The sequence below is a fragment of the Manis pentadactyla genome, chromosome 12 (assembly GCF_030020395.1).
Source record: "Manis pentadactyla isolate mManPen7 chromosome 12, mManPen7.hap1, whole genome shotgun sequence".
Classification (NCBI taxonomy): Eukaryota; Metazoa; Chordata; class Mammalia; order Pholidota; family Manidae; genus Manis; species Manis pentadactyla.
In genome coordinates this window covers 43,224,487-43,248,092 of record NC_080030.1, presented here as the reverse complement: position 1 = coordinate 43,248,092, position 23,606 = coordinate 43,224,487, and the positions used below count along the sequence as shown (strand labels likewise).

Genomic DNA, 23,606 nt, shown 5'->3' with positions numbered 1-23,606 from the left:
TTCCACTCTTCTATCAGGAGGTTAGATTCTTGCAAACCCTGGAAGCTAGGCAGATAGATTCCCATTTAATGCAACAGACAATAGGCAACTCCTGAAGGCCCTGGAAATGTCATAAGATGATTGTGTCATCATCCAGGAAAATTAATATAATCGAATGAAATAACACTAAAGGTGCATTTCTATATAAATTCCATTGTAGGGAGAATTTCGATAAAATTATGTAAGTTGTTACTGTTACATTATAAATGAACATAACTGTATAATCACACCATCTCCGTCTGCCCACCAGAAGCTTCTAATAGAAAACAGATATAAAGAATTACTAAAAATATAATTAGCATCTTCCACAATACCTGGCAAAATGCAAAAAAGTCTTTCTGTCAAATGGGATAAATAATATGAAAATGTGTATAAGAAAAGTGTGTTTTCTTTGGGGTTTTATGCAAAATCAAGTGAGAGTTGTGGTATTTCAAGGGTTTCTATATTATATGTCCACCGCCTATTAGTTGCATGGTAATAAACAACTTAACCACTTTATGTTGTAATTTCCTCATCTATGATACAGAGATAAAAATAGAACCTAACTTAGAGAGTTTTGCGATGACATAATAAGTTAATGTATGTCAAGCTCTTACCATAGGGTCTGGTGCTGAATAATGAATAAATGCTATGTTAATGTCATTATCAGTACTCTTTGAATAAATGAAAGTTAATAAAATCATTTCCTGTTCTAACAAGAAATCATCAAGCATCAGACTTTCAAGCTCTTAGCTTTCCCTCCACTGATCTACAATGTGCAGATTTTCTCTGCATGGTCTTGCTTATTTGGAGCAAAGAAAATTAAGGCATTGTTTATAAAATACCTAAATTTTAATGGTTCTTAGTAGGACTTCAAAGCTTTCATTTTTTTTCTTACCAGTCTTTCATTATTTTATTCTGATAAATTTTTATTCCTTTATCTGCATTTTCTGTGTCCTTCTTAAAATGTAAGCTTCTTCACAATGAAGACCTGACCAGGAGAGGGAATGAAGGAGGATTGGTTGGGCTGACCTGTCTTGGCAGGAGCCCAGACTGTTTGGTTCTGTGCTGACTCCCATGCTTCACCTACACCTGACGTGCAGGAGGAGACCCATCAGAGCAACAATGACTTGTGTCCTCCCAGGTCATCCTCCGTCACCATGCATTGGTTGCCACTGCTCCTAATTCAAAGTAGCAGATAATGACTTGGTGAACGACAGCAGATAATTGCATGTGGCGGCGCTGACAGTGAGGAGCTTGGGAAAATTTTTAGAGAAAAATTCTAAATTAGAGGAATATTATCACACCTCCAAATAACTACAGGGCTTAATAATTTATGAGCCACAGCAGGGCTGGGAAATCAAAGTGGAGATAATAAGAGAGGGAGCAAGGCAGGAAAAGAAAAGAGAAACAAAAGCAAACAATAAAAATAAGCAATTTTTCACCTCCTGAACGCACGTGTTGGCACATGCACATTCAAAATGGCAGTGATTCATCAGGGAGAATTACTCAGTATGAAATGGGTGTTTCTCAGCAGTAACCATCCCTAGAAACATTCAGAAAGCTTCTAATCAAGCAGAGACTAGACAAAGTAGTCTGTTGATGTGACCAGCGTTCTCAGAGCCATATGTTCAGTGTATTAAATCATTGACCCACTTTAACCCCCACCGAGTTTCTGAAGGTCACTGGAGCATGAAGCCCCACAAAATCATTATTCTGAACTGTGTTTATTGGTGAGTGTTTATGAGAGGGAAGTACTGTAGCGACAGCAGGATGATCTTTAGGGTCAATTAATTGCTGCTGGGGTGAGATTAATGAGGTTCCCATTTGGGCCAATGACAGAACTCTAGGAGCTATGGATTCATTTATGAAGAAAATCATCCCCCTGTAAAGGTAGTGAGAATAAATGCCAGGAGACCTGCACACCCTCTCTTGAAATATCCGAGATAAGGAGACATGGATTGGCTTGGTCACTAGGGAACATCACTCACTGGAGTGGCAAGAAGCCAAGCATCTTCCCTGACCCTTAGGGGGATCCTGGTATCATAAGAGCACTGTGTTCTTTGGGTGCCCAGCCAGGATTATGTTTGTTTGTGAAACAGAATTATGTGGGTTTGGGAGGTGTGGTGATGAGTGATGATGAGTCATGTGTGTCAACTTGGCTAAACTATAGTACCTAGTTATTCAACCCATCCCTACTCTAGGTATTTCTATGAAGGTAATTTGTTGATGTGGTTAACACCTACAGTTGATTTTAACTAAAGGAGATTACTCTTCATGATGTGGTGGGCCTTGTCCAATCAGGTGACGGTCTTCAGACCAAAAATGAGATTTTCCTCAAGAAATGGCATCTGTGGATTACATCATCAACTCCTGCCCTTGTAAGCCAATTCCTTGAACTCTATCTACCTATCAATCTATCTATCCATCCATCCATTCCCTACTGGTTCTGTCTCTCTAGTTGAACCTTGACGGATAAGAGAACTAATCATTGAGAAAATTAAAATTTTCTTACTGACTCAGTTTGCCCAAAGGGGAAAATAATTTTAACGAACAACAAAGCCCACAGCCTCATCTTGGTTAACCACTGAGTCCTTGACCAAGACCAAAAGCTCCAAAACAAAACCACATGCTCCTTAGATGATTCTCAGAACTTTCCACTTCTCTCAACTAGAGACCTGCTCTGCCACAGACTAGGTGATCTTCAACACATTTCTAACCACACAGAGTCTTGATTTCTTTATCTTTAAAATTTGTTAAATTAAAAAAATTATGGTGACTATGAGATGAAGTGACCTATTTAAAATATGTAGGGAAAACAGTAGCACTTGATAGGTATACTGAGTGTAAGTTCCTTTCTCTTCACCCTCTGAATTGTTTCGCTCAAAGAATGAGCTCCAACTGTTTTGTGTTTTCTTTTTTTCCTTTCAAATGACCTCAGGCAGAAACTGAGCTATTAAAATAGGCATTTTGGATGTTCCTGACACCTTTTTGGTTGGCTTCCTTGTTTGTTTTGAGGTCTCCTTTGTATACAATACTTGATATTAATAAATCAGGGAAATTCAAAAGATCGACCTACATGCATGCATTTCCTTCCATAATTAATAACAAAATCAGGCCCTCAGGTGCTTAGATATGAAATACATATATCAGCACCAAAGTCCAGCTAAACTATATGTTCACTTACCCCACCTAGCTGAGCTGAACACATTTCCATGGGCAAATAGAATTCTTTTGAAATACACAATTTCAACATAACACAAAAGAAGTAGAAATATTTTCAGCCCATTAGCTTTGCCCATCACTTCCTAATCTTCCCATGTTTTGTGGTAAAACAACACATTTTGATATAAGTAACCACACAAATGCAAAAGCTCCTTTAATTCTTGAACGCACAAGAGGGGTACAAATAGGTATAATTACAAACATAAAATTATTATTGTTGTCTTTCTAATAGTGGTAATGGGTTGTCTGGGCCAATCTTCCCATCTAACCTCATTCCTGGCTTAGCCAGGTCTGTGAAATTATCCCTGTAGCCAAAGACTTTAATTTTGAATCATGTTGCTAAACAAGAAACAACCAAACTTTAGAGGAGCTCTTTCTGTCGACCCAGCAACCCAACCGGAACCGAAAGACACATTCAGAGGCCCCTGTCTGATTCAATCATAGCCTCAAATGACACTTTCTTTTGTTCAAGGTCAGGAATTTGCTCCAGTTTCTGAAATGCTTGCTCACCTCCTTGACAGAATACAGAATGGTTCCTGTTTCCCTGTTGTTTCCCGAAGGATCAACACTGACCTAAAATCCCTTTTGTCAATAGGTCTGGAAGGAACCCGTCTTCACGTGAGCGTTTTTTCCGGCCCTGTTGGGCTTGTTTGTTGCCTCAAAGGCTGTGGCAGGATGTTTCTCTGCTAGGTTTCCCAGGGCTTCTCATCCCTCAGATGTCCTTAAACAACTACATAGGAATGATGTAAGGTTCTAGAGGTCTCCTGACCTTATTCAGGGAGCATGAAATACCTCCCTATGCCTGGGCTACATCTTGCAAAATCTGTTAGTTTATCTGCTTGGGATGGAGTAAAGTAAGCTCTCTGTGTTCAAGTCCCTGAGGGAGCACAGGCCCAGTGGGAGACTTTGGGGGTAAGTGGTACAGGAACCTACTTCACAGCATTCACATTTATTTTGACATTTTTTTTCTTCAAGTTCTTTGGCTTTGGCCCAGAAACTGTAAGAAGATATATGCATAAGAATCATCCAAGGATTCTGTTAAAAATGAAGATCATCTGCTCTTAAACGTGAAAAGATGATTAACTACATTTACAATAAGAGAAGTACAAATTGAAACTACAGCAAAATACCATTTCCAGCCTATCAAACTGGCAAACAACTGCTCTCTCTGCTGGAAACACTATGGGAGAAATAGACACTAATACATTATTGGCCTCATCCCTGTGAAGAGGCGTCTGGCTCCATATACCTAACAAATATTGCAGGCACATTTACCCTTTGACCTGAAACCTCACTTCTGATCATCTTTCCCACAGAGACACCTGTACACATAGTAAATGGCATACACCAACAGTCACTTATTGTGGCATTGCCTGTAATAGCAAACAATTGGAAATAACCCAAATGCAAAACAATAAGAGATTGATTATAAACTGCAGTAGATCCACACAATGGAATATTATGCAATGTAAAAAAGAATAATGGGGATATCTAACTATATATTCCTAAGGATCTAGTGTTAAATGAAAACAACAGGTTGCAGATATATATATATATTTAACTTTTACAGGAAAGGGGAAAATAAGAATATATGTTAATATTTATGTGTACTTGCATAAAGGAAAAAAAGAATAATATAGAGGACAAGGGTAAGAGAGGGTGACTGGGGACAGGAACTTAAGGTAACAGTCTAAATGCTTTGCTGTGTATAAGCTCTTATACACTGCTTGTTGAACCATGTAAACTATTAGCTATTCGATAAAACAGCTTAGAAAACTATGTAGATTTCCAAGTCCCCTTTCCCCAATTCTAATTTGCTGACTCATGGGTGCACTCAGAATTCTTTTTTTAAAATAGAGATTTGGAGGCAAATGAACCAAGGAACACACACTGAGAAAGATGCCCTCAGTGCAGTTTCTCCTACATTATTTTATTTACATTTGGCCCTTACCCAAAGGTTTAGCTGAATTAAATATTTTCTGGCACATGGTCCACTAGGAAAGGCCACTAATGAGAGGCTGATAGAGCTGACCGGAGGACCCTAATGGCATCAGTGGACACATGGAACAGTATAGAGTGAGGTCAGAAACCCATCTAGAAAGTGGTCAGATGGCCAGGAAGGCTACCCAGGTGGTAGACAACTCACAGGGAAAGCCGTGTGCTCCCGCCTGTCCCTACGAGTCTGAGAAGGTATCTTAGGAGTCTGAGTTCTCGATGCTATGGAACCAGCAGGTCAGTGGCAAATTAGCAAAAAAAATAAGTGTTGACAGCTGGGATGGTGTTTGGGGTTGAATTGCGTCCTCCAAAAAGAAACGTTCAGGCCCTAACCCCTGGTTATCTGTGAATGTGACCTTATAGGGAAATAGGGTCTTTGCGGATGTAACCAAGTTAAAATGAGCTCATGCTAGATGAGGGTGGGCCCTAAATCCAATATGACTGGTGTCTAGAAAGAGGGAAATCTGGATACTGAGCTACAAAGACGCACAGACACATAGGAGAAAAGGCCATGTGATGGCAGAGCAGGGGCTGGTGTGACACAGCTGCAGGCCAGGAACCCCCAGGACAGCTGGCCACCCCCCCAGAAGCTGGGAGAGGCCCATGGAGATTCTTCCCTAGAGCCTGTTCAGAGGAGCATGGCCCTGCCCGCACCTTGATGTTGGACTGCTAGCCTCAGGTACTGTGAGAGAATAGACTTCTATTGTTTTATGCCTCCTAGTTTGTGATAATTTGTGACAGTGGCCCTAGGAAATTAACACAGATGTGGGAGAAGAAAGAAAAGACAAAATGATCTCCAGGTGTAAAAAGCCTGAGGACTATATGGGTGTTGGGAGGGATTAGAAAGAGTCTGAAGCTGGGGCTTTACTCACCAAGTCCTAGGCACAGGCGGGTGTAGCAGGGGAGATGGATCAGAACCGATGGACTCGGAGTGGACGCTCATGACACCCTGCAGGGAATCAGCACACATTTGGCGCATCACCATCTGTCAACCAAGTGTTCGTTGATGCCTTCTAATTTCACAGCCCTGGGTCTCTTGAGATGATAGAGAGTGAAGGAATGCAATCCTTCCCTTAAGTTCATGTAATATGATTGAGACATGGGACCTGCACATATGAAGAATAACGAACCTTGAAAGCAATAAATATATCACATGACTGCCCTTGTACTGTTCACCATGTAACTTATTCACTATGTAAGAATTTGTTCTCCATGTAAGAACCTGTTCGTTATGCTTCAGAAGATTGGAGACTGATGAAAATTAGGCTTGGGGTGGATTAATGATTGTGCATTGAGCATTGACTCCCCTATACAAAATTTTATTGTAGTTAACAACCATTTGGTCAATAAATATGAGAGATGCTCTCACAAAAAAAAAAAAAAGTACACACTTCCAATTGTAAAATAAGTAACTGGGATATAATGTATAGCATAAGGAACATAGTCAAAATATTGTAACAACTTGGTATGGTGATAGCTGGTACCTAGAATTATCATGTATATAAATGATGAATCACTGTGTTGTACACCTGAAACTAATGTAATGTAATACTGTGTGTCAACTACCCTTCAATAAAAAGTAATTATCTAAAAATAAATAAATAAATAAATAAATAAATATATATATATATCACAAATGGCTATACATTTAAACTTTAGAGGAGGAGGAGGGTGTTGTGCTGGTAAATGGTTCTCCAAACAGAAAGCCCTGATTTGTATTGTGTGACAATTTCCATGGTGTAAATATCTCCATCACGGCTAGTTTTAAGCTCCAAACTTAACGCCACTAAACACAGAGCAGGAGGTGCTAGCCAGTGGCCCTCAGAGTCAGTGCGAGCCAGTGAGAGCCAGCCCAGCACCCACGAGCGGGGAGCTCCGAGGGCCAGGAAAGGAAGGCGTCAGGAGAAAACAGAATCTTTGAAGGCCCTGAGGGATGGCCAGATTCAGGAGAAGCAGGGAGAGCCTTCTACAGAAAGCAGCTTGAATAAGGAGGAGAGGAAATGGAGAGAAAGGCCACGTGCCACATCTTGACCTCAGTTTACTCATCTGTAAAATAGTACCTGTCACACAGGACTGTATGACACAGACATGTCACCTGGTGTATAATAGACCCTCAAAAATGTTCTAGGCTAATAAGATGCTAGGGGATGTGAAAATGCTGGGAGAAGACAGGCTCCTTTGGAGCCTAAGCTGTGTGTTCTGCTGCCCACTTCAAGGGAGATGGGAGTGCATGCTTCCCCTACAGCTCAGAAGCCTTTGCATGAGTCCTCAGAATTTGACAGGGATGGGACCTGGTATTTGATTCACACCCGAAAAGCCTAAAGATATGGCACTAGCTAAAATACGAGATGTGGCTGCTTTGATCTATATGGTCTAGGTAACCAACCACCCCAGTTTGTCCGATGCTGAAAGATCTCCTGGGGTGTGAGACTTTCAGTGCTAAAACAGGACAAAACCAGAAAGGTTGGTCACTGAGCGTGAGGCAAAGATACATTTCTCCAAGGAATAGAATGGGCTCTGGAGACATTATCTAGCCACAAGTCATCATGAAAAGATTCTCATTCCAAAAGAGCCCCTGAAAGGTCAAGGGGGTCCCAGAAAAGGGGTGAACAACAAAATGCCAGGCCTGCATGGCAACCCAAACAGCTAGGGGGCATTGTGGGTGCAAAGCACTTCAATGAGAGGCCCCAGGGGGGTCTACAAGGCACCTAAAGCACCCCCCCCAGGATTAGCGGGCACTTGCACATTCGCCAAAAGGTGCCAATGGCAGGTCCCACCTCTCCCTGCTGAGAAGGTAGGTGCCCTTTTCTTCCAGCCCCTCCACTGGGAGACCCTCACACAGGAGAAGGATATAGTCTTGGCTGCTGGCGTGCCAGTGGCACACAGCCCTCAGCAAAGCCATGCCCTTCCCTGGGGAAGCCAGCATCCAACGGTTGATGGACATGGGGAAATAAAGGCCTGACTCTCTGGTCACCACTGGGGACAACTCTGAAGAGTCCTCCCAGCTTCAAACTCTCTGGGGTCAGCTGAGTCCCCACTGAGACAGCATCAAAACTAGGTTTACCTTCTGCCCTCCTCACTGCTTTCCTCCCCGCCCCTCCTCTCCCACAGGTGATGATGGCGAGGCTTCATCCAGAGGCAGGTGAAACACCTGGGACAGAGTGAGTCGGCGGGCCAGACGGGCTTCGGCTCATGCCCTGCTGAATTCAGTTCATTCAGTACTAGAGCAGCTTCTAGTGACTCTTTCACTATACACAGAATTGGTGAAATAGGGCCAAATCCGCTCCTTATTTCACACAGACTTCACAAAGAAACCAAAGGTGACTCAAACTCTGACATAAGGTAGTCAAAGGGCTAAAGGTACTATTTTCAGACCAAACAGCCCTCAGAACAGCACCACAAGTAGGATGTGGGGATTTTATCTGAGTCACTTAACCCAGTTGGTCATTAGCCCAGTTTACTAAGTGAGCTTACACTCTCTCCTTAATAGAGTGATGTAGGCCAAGTTTTAGCCTTGAGCAAATGTGAAATTTGAACTCATACCTGGACTTTTCCTGAAACTTTGAAACCCCTTAATCACACGGGTCAGGGGCATACATAATTTTTGAAACAGAACTTTACATGTTTAGCTGAGGTCATGTCAGTAATGGCTCAAGAGCAGAAACCCTGGCCTGCATTTTCAGGGACGTGAAGTCATGGGACAGTGGCTTGCAACCCTGCCTGTAGTTCTCAGTAGGTGTTGCAGACACTGGAGTATCTGAGGGGTTTGGAGCCCCTAAGAAATGAATGTCCATCTAGTGATGTTTTCACAGCAAGGGTCAAACCAAAAAAACCATGGGCCAGAAGGAACCAGGAAAAGGAAAAAAAAATACACCTTATCCACAAAATGTATTTTTAAACATCTGTTTTTCCTGTGCAGCTGTCTGGCCGGATTCCTCCACTGAAGAGCAAAATGTTCAAATAAATAATAATTAAAAATCTTATTTTTTTCTTCAACTCATGCTAGGATAGGAAAGGATCTTATAGCTTATGTAGTCAGACTCTTATTGAATGTAAGTGAAGAAATGGCACCAGAAAGGGACTTGATGGTTAGTGAGGGGGCTTAATTCTGCTGATACAGAGCGGTCCACTATCATAATCTCTTAGGTGTACATTTATTATTTTTCTATGACTAATTATCTCACTTGAGAATTTCCAGGTTCTCCAGTAGGTGGGAAAAGCATTATCCCCCACCAGATAATGGAGTATTGGAAATATTAGGTGACCTGCTTCAAATCTCACAACTAATAAATTGTCACCCTGTTTAATATTCTCCAATGGCTCTCCATACATTTTGAGACAAAGTGCCTCCCAGCCCCGCCCCTCGCTGGCCCCGCCTTCTTTCTGGTGCCTCACATCCTCCCAGGCAGGCTCAGCTCTGGCGGTGAACTTCTGCACCTGCGGGTGCCTCTGCTGTCGTGCCCTCCCACGCAGAGGCTGCGCAGGCAAACAGCAGAGTCCTGAGGGTAGGGCTGGGGACTCAGCCCCAACCCTAGCTGTGCTGGGTGAGTCATGTGATTCCCTGAGATCCTGCTTCCTGGACTGGCCCGCCTGCTAGAAGTCCCGCCTCCACCAGATCTGCCCTCTCGCTCAGCCGCGCAGCGGCCAAGGCCCCACAGCATTCTTAGCCCATGTCCCCGAATCCCCTTTATTCCTTTTTTTCTGATAGCATGTCAGCTGAAATTAAAACCAGGTGTCCAGGAAAGTCATTCCCACTATCAATCTTTCAAAGCAAACATTGAATGAGTGATTGGTGTATGCTGTTTAAAGTTTAAGGGTGTTTCATAAAGGTTATTTTCAAGGCAGAAAATGTATTTTCTTTCACATGGGGATTGTGAATGAATGAATGCAAAATATAAATGTTTCGTTTGGAACTGAGTTGAAATGTCAGTTTATCAGGGATGCATCCCCTGATATCTTTAAGCCCCTAGTTATTTGCTGACATAATATCTAGTAATTTTCCTCATCAGAACTGACATTTAATAATTATGTAGCAACTATTTAACACCCACCTATCCAGCTAGAAATTGAACTCCATTTTTCCTTTTACTGTATGCGTTGGCTTTGAGGGTAACTTTTAATAATTTAGAATTCTATTTTCTCCTTCAACAGTATTAGGTGGGTCTCTGCAAATCATGTCAAGTGGTCTGGGGACCCTGGCTTGAGACTGTCCAGCTTGGCTCCATATCCCATATTTCCAGAATTAGTTATCTTAAAAATTATTAAAAATTATTTGACTTAGAAATTAGAAAGTACGTAGTTCATAATGCCTACGATTATTTAAGACAGATGAATGTGCAAGGGTGAATGGATTAAACATAGAGAAGAGAAAAGACTTGATCTCAACCACTTGGATGACTGTCCCCAAATGAACCAGATTCAAGTTCACCATCTCTCCCAGGACTTGAGGTTTGGATTGGTAGCCCCCTTCTAGAGGGTACCCGCCTTTCTGTTCCAGTTAGTGCTCTTCCCTGCCTTCTGCCCCCAGTCTCCCACCCCCATCTTCACACATTGTTACTCTGAGCAGGGTCTCTTTCCCTGACCAGAACTCCCAGCATGCTGCAAGTTTGAGGCCCTGTCCAATATAACCCATTAAGGACCAGCTCATAGTTTAGACAACTACTTTTGTGACATCCCATCTCATGAGAACATCTGGCTTACTCTCCCCAGGCAAATCTATGTATTTTTTTTTTTATTGCTCTTTTCATTAGAGGAAAGATCAATGGCCATATTTGTTTAGAAAACAGACACAGAGATTTCACCTGGGAAGAGAGGGGTCCTAGTAAAGGGTATTGTCAAGTATACTAAATTATAAAGTTAATTGATGCAGCAGCAATGTCATACAGTTGAGGTCAGGTTGCAGAAGCGGACTTCTCAAGTAAGTTACATGAGTAGGTGGCCCAGACACCCACATCACTGGTCTCTAAAGCACTGTAGCTTCCAACTTTGCTCATGACTACAGGCTTGTAAGTCTTTCCTATAATCTACCAGGTGAGAGCAAGGAATGGAGTAGAACAGAAAAATGTCAAATAACAACTTTTATTTCTAAGGAAATTCCCAGTTGATTAAAATATACATTAACTGTCCACAATGTCTTTGGAACAAAAGCCAAACTTCATTGCATTGTCTTTCTAGTCGATTTTATTATCTGTACTGCTCTGTTTATTCTTCCAGATTATGCCTAATAATGAAAATATTCTTCCTGAAAAACTCTTAAGTCTATTTCCAGTGAGTAAAAAAAAATAAACAAAAGAAAATTCAGGGACTGAGCCAGCCTGCGGGCCATTCTAGCCCACTATTATATTAATAATTATTTTTTTCATAAGTGTGTATTTATTCCCAATGGGTGTGTCCTAGATTCCATTATGAACATCCTTGATGACCATAGCAATGTCTTCTAATGAAGACCCAATGCTGTATCCTAGTTGCCCCCACCAACTCAGCTCAGCTGAGAGGACGGATCACGCCTGAAACCGATGTTTTGGCTTTCCCTGGCCAAGGAGTTCCATTCCCTCCCAGTAAATGAGACTTCATCCCTTACTAGATGCACCTTCCCGATTTCATCAGATGAGATGAGATACTTGTTGGGGGATGACCACAAATCTTGGCTTAAGCAAGCAAATCAAATGTGTGAACTTAGTAAGAGCACAAGCCTGATATGTACTGTTAAGAAAATTATATTGGATTGAAGATAGCACGTTCTTCTCCTAGTGAGCCAGCAATATCCCAAGGTGATTTTGTAAAGAGAAGGATAAAATAATTTCAGCATGAAATCTTCACATTCTGGAAGTGGGAGAGTTGTGGATGGCATGTAATAGTTCTCAATAAGAACTTTAGAATTTAATTACAGTCTCAAAACAATGATAAAGGAGGACTCCAGATATCAAATCATACTCTAAAATTAAGAAATTAAGCATTGTGTTATTGGCACAGATATAAGAAAATAAATCAGTAGAACACATTAGAAACTCCAGAAGCAAAGCCCCTTGTGGCATATAGGAATTCAGTTAATGAAAACCATGAAATTTTAAAACAGTGATGAAAGAAACTTCAATAAATAGTGTCGAGAAAATTTGCTACACATTTCGTAAAAGAAAAAAGATCCCTTAAATACCTTATACCATGCACAAAATAAACTTTATATGGATTAAAGAGTTAAGAACAAAAATTTCTAAAACAAAAACTAGTGTAGAAGAAAATATAAATGAATCAGTTATTTATTGCCTCTGAGCAAACTGTCCCAAAACTTAGTAGTTCAAAGCTACAATCACTTATTATTGCTCACACGTCTGCAAGTCATCTAGGCAGTCCTGCTGATGTGGGCCAGGTGTGGCTGATCTCAGCTGGCTTTGCTCATGAGGCAGCAGTCAGCTGGCAGGTGGGTTGGGGGTTGGCTCTCTAGCATGGCCTTACCCACATGTCTGCTGGTTGGCCGGATACAGGCATGGGTGAGGACAACTAGGCCACATGTCTCTTATTGCCCAGTTAGCCAGCCCACATTTTTCACATGGCATATGTAGGGTTTCAGAAATAGAGTAAATGGTGTATATTGTCACTTTTGTTACATTCCATTGGCCAATGCAGGTCACAAGTTGGGAAATAGGTACCATCTCTTAATGGGAGAAGCAACAAAGTCACATTGCAAAGGGCATGGCCACAGGGAGTGACAGACCGGCCATTTTTGCAGTTTTCCACAGGAAGGAAGGTGGTTTTTTATGCTCTTAGGTTTGTTTTCATAAAAATTTAAAACTTAGGCACAATAAAAGATTCCATAAACCAAGTTAAAAGAGAAATGTCAAGTTGATAAAAAGATGAGCAGTGTATATGGCAAAGTGTTCCCAATACATAATTAAAATGTTAATATTCTAATCTAAAAATAAGCAAAGGTCCAAAATGGTAAATTCTCTTATATAAGAACACAAATGTCTGATAAACATCTGTGTGGGGAAGTTGGGGTTCCTATGGCCAGGATCCTCACTGAACTTAAACCACCTGATGATGTAACTGGCCTGTTGCTGGGCTGCCGCTTCCACACCTGTGGGCAATAAGCTATTACTGCGGTATATAGAGAGCTTGGCCCAGTGCCCTGGGTGGGGGTAGAGACGCTAGTGCTCGAACTACCGCCGGAGAACAAGCCAGGTAATAAACCCTTTCACCCCAAGAGCGTTTTGCTGTGGATTCCTTTGGTCACACTGAATCCATAGCGAACTTGCCCGGGGCTGAAACCCATTGGCAAGACAATCTGGAAAGATGTTCCATCTCATTAGTAATCTATAAAAGAAAACTTAAAGGAAAAAAAAAATAAAGCTTCTCCCTGAAATGACTGGCAAAGAGGAAAGTGATTCAAAGTATTCAGAGTTTAAGCATGCAAAGAAATGGACTTTCAAATACTATCGGTGGGTGTAAGTTTGCATATCTTTCTGGAGGCCAATCAGCAATATATATAAAAATACATTTAGCATGTGGATGCTCTGTGTCCTTCCCAGTAATATTTCTTAAGGGAATGATTAGCAATTGTTTGTAACAACTGAAAACAACCCACCCATCGGTCTAGCAGTAGAGAACCGGATACCCAAATTATGGCAGCATGTCCGCACAATGTGTGGATGTGTCTTTGTTCCTGCTGCTGTCACATAATACGAGCAACCAGGTGGCTTATAAACAACAGAAATTTATTTCTCACAATTCTAGAAGCTAGCGTGGTCAAATGAGGGCCCTCCTCCAGCTGGCAAACTTCTCATTGTATCATCACTGATAGAACAATTCTCAAGAGCTCTGAGAGGGTCTCTTACAAAGGCATTAACCCCATTCATGAGGGCGCCACCCTCATGATTTAGCACCTCCCCAAGTCCCCGCTGCCTAATACCAGCACCTTGGGGATTAGAATTTCAACATATGAATGGGGGATGGGACGCACACATCCAGACCAGAGCAACCTGCAACCATTAAAAGGACCAAGACAAAATCCATGTGAGCTCTTAAAGAGACACCATGACAGTATCTCTCATAGGATCCTGCTTTAGTAAAGGCTACTTTGTTTCAAACTCCAGGATCTTACCCATGATATTCCTTCTGACTGGAAACATTCTTTTAACCACCCATTTTTCAAACACAATACCATAGTCCACCAGGAACGGCCCCCAGCTGACACATCTTTCCCTAACAGAAGAATTAACAGCTTCCTCCTTTGTGTGCCCTGTACCAGTACCCAGGCCACAAGGGCACTAGTGTTTATTTCTTCCATGGCCCAGTCTAGTTAGTTCTCTCTCTCTTTCTCTCTCACACACATACACACTGTAGTTGGCTTAAAGAAAGAGGAAGAAAAATAAATTGGAAGAAGTTTTGTGAATAAAGGAGATTGAGTGTTAGAAATTTTTGAACAATGTTCAAAGAGACTAGGATGGTTAGGGGGTACCTTTGATTTGTATTTGGATTTTTAAAAATTTGGTTGGTTGTTTTGTTTTATTTCCTGAGGGAACAATGCCCTAGGCTAGGCATATGGAGTGTGCTCCCCTGCTGAAGGCCTGGAAGAGCGCTGGGGGACATGGTAGCATTGAGGCAGGCCTGCTGGACGCTGCAGTGTGGACCCAAGTCTTACCAGCTGTGTAGGTCTGAGCACACTCAGAACACACATGGATTTATCTACTGTTCGCATTGTATTTATTTTTATTTATAGGAGCTAATCTACTGAGGGTTTATAAGTAATAGAAAATTAGAAGGCAGTTAGAGTTTGAAGGAAAAGGAATCTGTTTGCTTGAACTATGCCCAGAAAGGGGGAGGGGGAACAAAGCTGAAACCCCCCAGGGAAAGAGAGAAGAAAGCCAGGGTGCCCCCCTCCCCGCTAAGAAAACATGGAAAGAGATCATTCTTGTGAAATGAGGTCATTTTGTGTGACAGAAAGAAACAGAGAGATAAAGATGAGAGAGAGGTAGAAAGAGAGAAAGAGGAAGGAAGGGAAGGAGGGAGGGAGGGGAACAAGGGACCACTTAGGGGAAAAACATGAATCACTCACTATATGTTCAAGGACATAATTCCTGATGTGTTGCACCGCTCATGTGTGGCTGGATTTTGAGTCTTAAGGCATGTGTATGCCCATTGTTAAAGTGTAACCATCTAGTATATTCTTTCCATACTGCCCCACCTTGAAATACATTGTGTGTAATGATTAAATTTTAAATCATGAATTTCTCTCTTCCCCAACAAGGGCAAACCTTAGAAAAGAGAGGTAACTGATTTTTAAAAAAACATAATCATGTAGGAACTTGTATCAATTTCCAGACAATAGCACATTTTAAAACTACTTCAGGCATAACACCTATCAAATGAGACACTAGCTTGGATTAAAATTGGAATAATGACAATATATGTAAACTCTACAGTCTTTACTTGGTATAAAAATTACAGAAGACTACCAACTAAAACATGGTGGCATTCTTTAAATTTTCTGAAAGAGTGAGATTTCATCTTAACGCAGAAATGAACTCCCCTAGATGAAAGCACACATGATCTCCCCAAATTGTACACATCAACTTAATCTCACTGGATTATTACAAAATAGGTATGTCTTACAGTTAAAGCTCCCGCAGCCATGAACTTCCCGTCTGGGGTCTGCTAGGTTATGGATTAGCTTTGGCTTACTGGTTTTAATGACTCCCGAAGCTTGGAGTTGGGCTGTTTTGTCTGTGTTAAATCCAGATTTCTTGAGTATTTCTTGTGAGTGTTCTGCTAAGACAAGACTCCATCTAGAAGGGACAGAAGCTGGAGTTATTGAAGGAAATGAAACTGGCTCTGGGTGTCACCATCTATTGATCCTTGATAAGAGAGGTGTGCTCCTTATTCTTCAGGAATTGAGAAACATCATCAAATGACAGAACAGGGGTTACACATGTATCCAGCTGTGGGGAGATCTTGCACTGTTCTGCTTTCGTCTTCTCAGGGAATATGACTGCATAGAGTGTCTTCAGCCTCAGCTAGTCTGGTGAAGCCAGCTGCTTGGGAAGTTTTGAAGGATCAAGACCAAGTCCTTTCAGACCCTTCTCATACATGGGACTTCCAAAACCTCCACAGCCATGAACTTCCCATCAGGGATCCGATAAGCTTCATCAAAGGCCACATACTGTCATTTAGATTTTTCTTCCTTTGCTTTGTTAAAATTGTCTATATTCTATATGCAGCTAACATGCTGCACCTCCTTTCACATTTGCATTGACTGTCCTTTGTCAGACTAGGGACGTTAAAGAAGAGCCATCACAATAGCTAGTGCCCCAAAGAACCCCTCCACCCCTCCAACTGAGGGAGCCAGGAGATGGTGCAGATGGCCTTTCATGTTCCCCACCAGATTTTGACAACTCACCAGACAAAGCTGAAAAGTTAGTATCAGGCCCATTGCTTTGGGAATAGTTACTGAATTGGTTCAGTGTAGTAGAAACCTTAATATAGATAAATCTCAGATTCTTCCATAATATGTGCTCTGGCAAAAGTTTCCCTTTCCCCAGAGTCCCTTTGGATCAACCAGCAGAAGACACAGATTTTCTCAGGGACAGTGGCACCTTCTGGCCTTCAAGCACGGAGCCAGTGACGGCTTATTCGATTCGCAAATTCAAATGTGCCTTTTTGGTGAGAACCACTGGGCTCCAAAGTCAGCTAGAATCATGGCACAGATTGAAGAAGGAAATTTCCCAGCCAACTCCAGTGCCAGCACTGTGCTCAAGGCCATATTAGCTTGACACACAGGGAGCTGGAGATAGCTGCATTTAAATGTAAACTCAGGACTTTAAAGAAAGAAAAAGCCCCATCCACTGAAGAGTCAATAAGTAACTTCTAAAATTAACGTGGGTATCTCCCAGCTTCCACTGCTTTTGTAGCATATGTCCTTTCAACTACTAAGTACAGTTACTAACTAAAGGCACATAGCTCTCTCCTTGAGATCCTGATGTCAAAATGTTTTACAGGATTAAAATGTAGTCACATCTTGGGGAAGACTTAGGCCGGGGATATCATCTAAACACAGATGTTTCCGAGTGGTAACACGTGGGCAGAGCTAGAGATCTGCCGAGATTAGGGACATGTGGGGCACCCCCTCCCTCTCTGACTAGAATCAGGAGAGGCAGAGACTCAAACAGAGCAGAGACAAGGGACTGCCATTAGAGAGTCCCTTTAGAGAAAGACAGCCCCCTGGGAGAGCATGACTCCTGGATTTTGGTGGTGATACCTACCTCCTTTACCAGTTCTACTAAACTACTAACAACCACCATCAACAACAATAATAATAAAGGGGATAATTACAAGATCTTCTCATTGGAGGTAGGAGGAAATGCAATGGATAAACTGTGCTACATCCAGACAATGGAATATTATTCAGCCCTAAAAAGAAATGAGTTCTCCAGCTATGAAAAGACATGGAAGAAACTCAAATGCATATTACTAAGTGGAAGAAACCAATCTGAAAAGGCTACATATTGTATGATTTCAGCTATGACCTTCTGGAAAAGGCAAAACTATGGACACAGTAAAAAGATCAGTGGCTGACAAGGGTGATGGGAGAGGTAGGGGTGAATAGGTGGAGCACAGAGGATTTTTAGGGCACTGAAACTACTCTGTATGGGGCTATAATGGTGGAGATGTGTCATTATCGATTTGTCGAAACCCGTTGAATGTCCAACACCAAGAGTGCACTGGGACAGACTATGGCCTCTGGGTGACAATGACATGTCAGTGTAGATTCGTCAGGTGTAACAAGTGGGAATTTTGATAACGGAGAAGGCTATGCATGGATGGGGTCAGGGGGTATATGAAAAATTGCTGTACCTTCTGCTCCATTTTGCTGTGAATCTAAAACTGTTCTAAAAAAATGTTTAAACAAATTTTTTTTAGAGGATAGGAAGTGGCATGATTCACACAGAGTACCTGCAGGGATGGAGGAAAGCAGGTATGCAGATGCAGGTGATAGGTAAGCTGATGTGGTTTTCAGAACGTTGATGGAATTCACACCCGATGACTTTAGTTTTCTTGGTGAAATAGGACACTTTTTGGCCAAGGGTAAAGTCTGGAGTTTGGGTAGGGAATTAGAAGAGAGAAAGAAAGATTTGAAACAATTGCTGGGTGGTAAGGGGTAAGAGGCCAGCAAAAGATAAGTAAAAAAGATCTGAAATGTGCTGAGGGTCCAACTGAGGGAGGAGACCAGGAGTTTGTAGTGGATCCAATATATTCTGCTGAGCAATTTGCTCCAGTGACACTTAGCAGCATTAGTGGCAGAATGTCAGACTGATCCAGAGGTTTTTTGGGGGGTAGGGCTAGAAGAGAGGTTTAAAGAGCTGAGAACATTTGTGAGAAAAATCCATGGTTTAGGGGATCGATCCTGTGGCCTGAGTTGGCTCAAGAAATTAGACCAGGAAAGCACAGCTAGGTTGGGAGAAGTGAAGAGATGTGTAGCAGGTGTAGTCAAGAGCGTGTGTAGAAAGGACAAGGCTGACAGGATGTGAAATATGGTTGAGGTGGGGATATTAGAACTTCAGAGTTCAGAGGTGACCCATTCTGAGTGCTGACAAGGTGTGGGGTTGGAGATTCAACCAGGTACCAGAAATGGACAGAAGAGACTATGGAAGGAAGGGTATCAAGACTCTAGGACGTGGCCCTTGTGTGCTGTCTACATGGACACTGCAGTGTCCCAAGAACTGGCGGCAGGACATGAGACAGAGAGAAGCCTGTGGTCTTTGTGCCGAAGTCCTCTGTGAAGGTGGGAAGTGACCAGCAGGTCAACGGAGGGCAGTGAGAAGCCAGTGGGCATGAGCCACAAAGGCTATGGGAAAGGGGAGAGAGTCCAGCAGAAAAGCCTGTACCATGCCTGTGGGTAAGGGCATTGCCTTCAGAGTGAAGCAAACATGGGTTCAAGTCCCAGTTGTGCCACTTGGAAATTGTAGACTCGGGCCAAGTTACACAGCCTTGGGGTCCTTAGTTTCGTCATCCCCGAAGTGGGGATGATGCCGCACCCTCAGAGTTCTCGTGAGAACCAGGACCATATGTGTGGATGGGGAAGCACAGTCCTGATCTGTGATAAGCATCTGATAAAAGGCAGCTTCCCTCTGCCTGGAATGCCCTTGTTTTTCTCATTTATTTAAAGTCCTACTTTCCTTTTAGGATTCAGATCAAATGTCAACTCTTCTCCACAAAGTTGCCTGTGTTCCATGAGTTCAAACTGCTCTTTCCCTCAATGAACTCCCATAGTGGTTTCTTTGATTTTCTCCTGCAGTTACAGTTCTGAGTTCTTTCTAGACATGCCTTGCATCCCTCCCAAACTGCAGATTTATGGAGAGAGGGAATACTAGCTTACTTGTCTGTATTTCAACCGAATGATCAATAAATACTTGTTGAATTCTCCCTGTTTCAATCTCCACATTATTCTAATAGTTAAAGTTAGATTATAAAGACTTATAATTGATTGGAAAACAAAAACAAAAACTTTTAAATTGCTGACAAAAATCTTGGCCTCAGATACTCTAAACACGATGCCTGAGGACTTCCAGAGAAAAACTGTGAGATCACATCCGTGGATTATAGCATCTGGTAGGTAGTTCTGGGATCAAAAGACTTCATGTGAAAGAGTCCAGGCATTCATAACCTTAACTGACAGTAAAATATGTTCTAAAATCAGTGCGTTAGAATTTGGCACATTTGTCTTATTTTAAGCCAATGCTTTAATTTGTTTTTCTGTGTATCTTAAGCCATGTAGAAATCACCGTTGGTTTCAGGTAAAGGAGATAACCCAGAACTTTATGCTCTTTTACTAGAATGTGGAAGAATGCCCTGCAAGACAAAATCAGATCATCATTAAAATCTCCTTAACAGTAAGTATATGGTTGCACAGGAAGCCCCTTTCCACCTCTAAACACATAAAAAGTCATGAAAAGGAAGGAACTATGGTTACACAACTCAGACAAATATCAGAATCAGTGTGTTGCACAAAGGGAGCGAGACTCGAGAATAAACACCGTATGATTGCATTTATATGAAATTCTAAAAAAGGCAAAACTAACTTACAGTGGCAGAAAGCATTGGTTGTTGGAAGGCAGGGGGTGATTACAAAAGGGCAAATGGAACATTTTTGGATGACGGAAGAGATCTGATGCTCGATAGGAGCGTGGGCAACCTGGGTATGTGCATTTATCAAAATTCATAGAGCTGTACATCTTAAATGGGTGTATTTTATTTTCAGTAAGTTATTCCTCAACAAAAGTGATTTAAAAATAAAAATTTTTAAATTTTAATTTAAATCAGGTTAATCTAACCAATTCTTCATATACCAGGACCCTCTGAGCCAGTATTATCTGATGTTTCCAGGTTGTTGATGGGATAGAGAAAGCTTATAATGAATTAATCAAAAGGTTGTTAAAATACTTGCTTAAAGGAAGAGATCCATCTGTTTGGATGAGGAGGCACTAACAACAAAATAGAAGGTTTTTTCCAAGGCCAGAACTCTCCTTTCGTTTCCTGTTACACCAAAATAAATGGAGGAAGTAAATAACTGAAGGGGTGGTTGAGTGCTTTCGCCTACCAAGGCCACATGTGGGGGGTCCTTCCTGATCCATGGTAAGCACGGGCTGGAAAGAAAGCTAATATGGGTACTTTGGGAGCAAAGTTGCATGGAGGACCCACAAATTCAGGAGCTAGGAACAAATCCATGGACATTCTATAACCCACCAAACACATGTAAAGCAGTTACACTGAGCAGTAATTGTCAACAGCTGAAAATTAGAAAGCTGGTTCACAACAGCTTTGATGGGTGTGTCTTAAACTTTTTCTATACATGGATCATCCAGCTAAATATAATAATTAGAAACTTTATCAAATCTTGTACTTAGTTGGTTTAACAAAGTTTTTTTTTTTTCACTTCAAATATCATTTGTCATTGGTGGCAAAATCCTCCAGTCCCGTGTCTGGAAGGGATCCGTCTGTTTGGACGAGGAGGCTCCTGCCCAGGCACCACCAGGAGCTGCTAGGCAAGTGGTGTAGGTCAAGGTGCTCAGGCTTCGGAAGGCTAATGCGGCAAGTCTCAATCAAGAAAACAGAATCGTCAGACACATGATCTGATAAAATGCTGCTTTCTGTGCTGCCCATTGGGCCTCATTTGTCTTTTACAGTTTCGTCTCCCAAACTAGAGAGCAGGAATCCTAGTCTGTGCCCCCCAGAATACCCACCATACTCACATTTGGCCCCTGGCCCCATAGTGCTTTCTTTTTAATGAGTGTTCTATTCATGGTCTCAGCTCAGGACTCGCCCCCCACCCCCACCCGCCTGTCCCCTCCCATCCCCGCACAGCCCCCCAACCCCCGACCTGAAGCTAAATACTTGGCTCCAACCTTTGTTATGTAAGTTTCTAACATCCTGAGAGCCTACTTCTCCTTGACTAATTCAGCCCTAGGACCCCACATTTTTGCAGTCTTCCAGGGGACACTCACCTCTCATCTCTTTTCCCATCCCCAGTCCAGTGGCCTGAGGCCCTGCACCTTTGCCTTGATGCTACCCTCAGATGTGTCTTCATTCTGCAGAGAGATTTTGCTTTGGTAGACAGCGAAGGTGGGTTACATGCAGCCCAGTGCAGGTATATGTAGCTGCAAACACCAGAAGGGGCCCAGAATACAAACACACAGATTTAATTTTTAAAAAGGAATGTTACCTGCATTTACCAAGTGCTGTGACCTCACCTGTGTCTGATATCCACACCCGGTGGGTTTGGTGATTCTTTAGACCCCAGGAACCCCTGATGTGAACGGATCGCACCAGGCAGTTACGTTCCCACTCCCAGGGGTCACAGATTTGGGCTTGGAACCGCCTTCTTGTCCCCACACAATGCATAAAGCTGTGCCTAGAGTTTTTTCTTTTCCAGAAAGGAACTTTCTCTTTCCTAATGGAGTGTATTCAGAAAATTGAATCTAATTCTCAATTCTATACGGGAGGTTTGACCCAAAAAAGTGTACGTAGCGATTTTCTTTCCCCCTAAAAGTCTCATTTCCATTAATTTTAAAGATTTGGGGAGTTGATAGGCATTCTGAGAGAAGTTATCTTCCTCACTGAAAAAATATTAAGATGTTTCCTTTCTACAAAATTTAGAGTCTATCAAATATAAACTATAATCCTGAAAAAGCTGCTGTTCCAGAACAGAAAAGACAATCTAAAGCTCTCTGATTCCCAAATACGGCTGGGAGGCAGGAATAAAGTGGGAAAATCTCAAAAAAAAAAAAGGGGGCGGGGGGACTATTTTCTTATAGTGCTTAACAATGGGCAAATACTTATGAAGAAAAATGTGCAGAAGAACTTAATCATAAGGGCAGAGACCTTTGCCAAGTAACTTAAAGCCCTAATATTTGGTGGTTATTTCATAGGCTGAAAGTCTTCAAATGAGATGTCACATAATTTTATGATTCTCTTGGTTGGCAGACATAAAACAAGAAAGAGAAGTCCTAAACAGTAATTGCAAGCTAGCAGATCTTCTAGCTGAGGACGTCTAATTGATTTTTCATGCGGTTTTTAGAGGCTGGCTGATCATTTACATCAGTTCGCTTTGCATGCAATTCACCACACACTGGACAGATGGAAAAGCTGCACAACAATTTACTGGGGTGGAAAAGAGAAAATACTTCTCTCCTCATGTGAAGCAGTGAAAGCATGGATCCCTCTGAAAGAAAGATGGTTTTTAATTATTTCTATTTTCTCTCCTATAAAGGAAGCATGAATACAGGAATCTAAATAAATGCAAGGCCCAACAAATATACAATAACTTCAAAGAGGTTTTCTGTCTGTATGTAAAGAAGGGTGTGCCTTAGCTTCTAGCCCACATTTCTAGTTGCCATAATAACTTCCATACATGCTCAGAGCCTTGTTTCATCCAGTCCAAGGCTTGGTGTCTGACAAAGGCTACAGGTTACATCTTGTAGAAAGACACAGTTATTATCTCTCAAATGTTAGGATAATAAAACTGAAAGTACCCATCTAACATGGCCCTGAAATTCTCTATACGCCCATCCTTTCAGCTACCACATCTGTATCATAAAGAACTGGAGTCCATGACCTTCATCCTGAACTCCTCTCCTTGATCCAGACGGTTCCGATCTCCCTTCCTCTAGGGCTGTTTGTCTTTTCTCACTGTTTGCATTCTGACTTTATCCTTCTAATTTGAACCTCTGCACAATTTTCCTACCCTATGTCTTCTCTCCTTGGAGACAGATTCTCCATCTTGGCTGCCCTACATCAAGAAACACCTCTCCAAACTGCCTGTTTTAGACGTTCCTGTTCCTTCTGCACAAATCAGTCCAAATAAATTGTAAAAGGTATTT

General features: G+C 42.0%; 1 long non-coding RNA gene across 1 annotated transcript in view; it reads left to right on the top strand.

Annotated features, from left to right (window-relative positions):
- LOC130679928 (uncharacterized) overlaps positions 1-23,606 on the top strand; it is a 76,703-nt gene that overhangs the window by 43,922 nt on the left and 9,175 nt on the right. Inside the window, exon 2 of the long non-coding RNA XR_008992923.1 lies at positions 20,064-20,120. This is a non-coding gene — a long non-coding RNA (uncharacterized LOC130679928). The remainder of the gene's footprint in view (positions 1-20,063; positions 20,121-23,606) is intronic.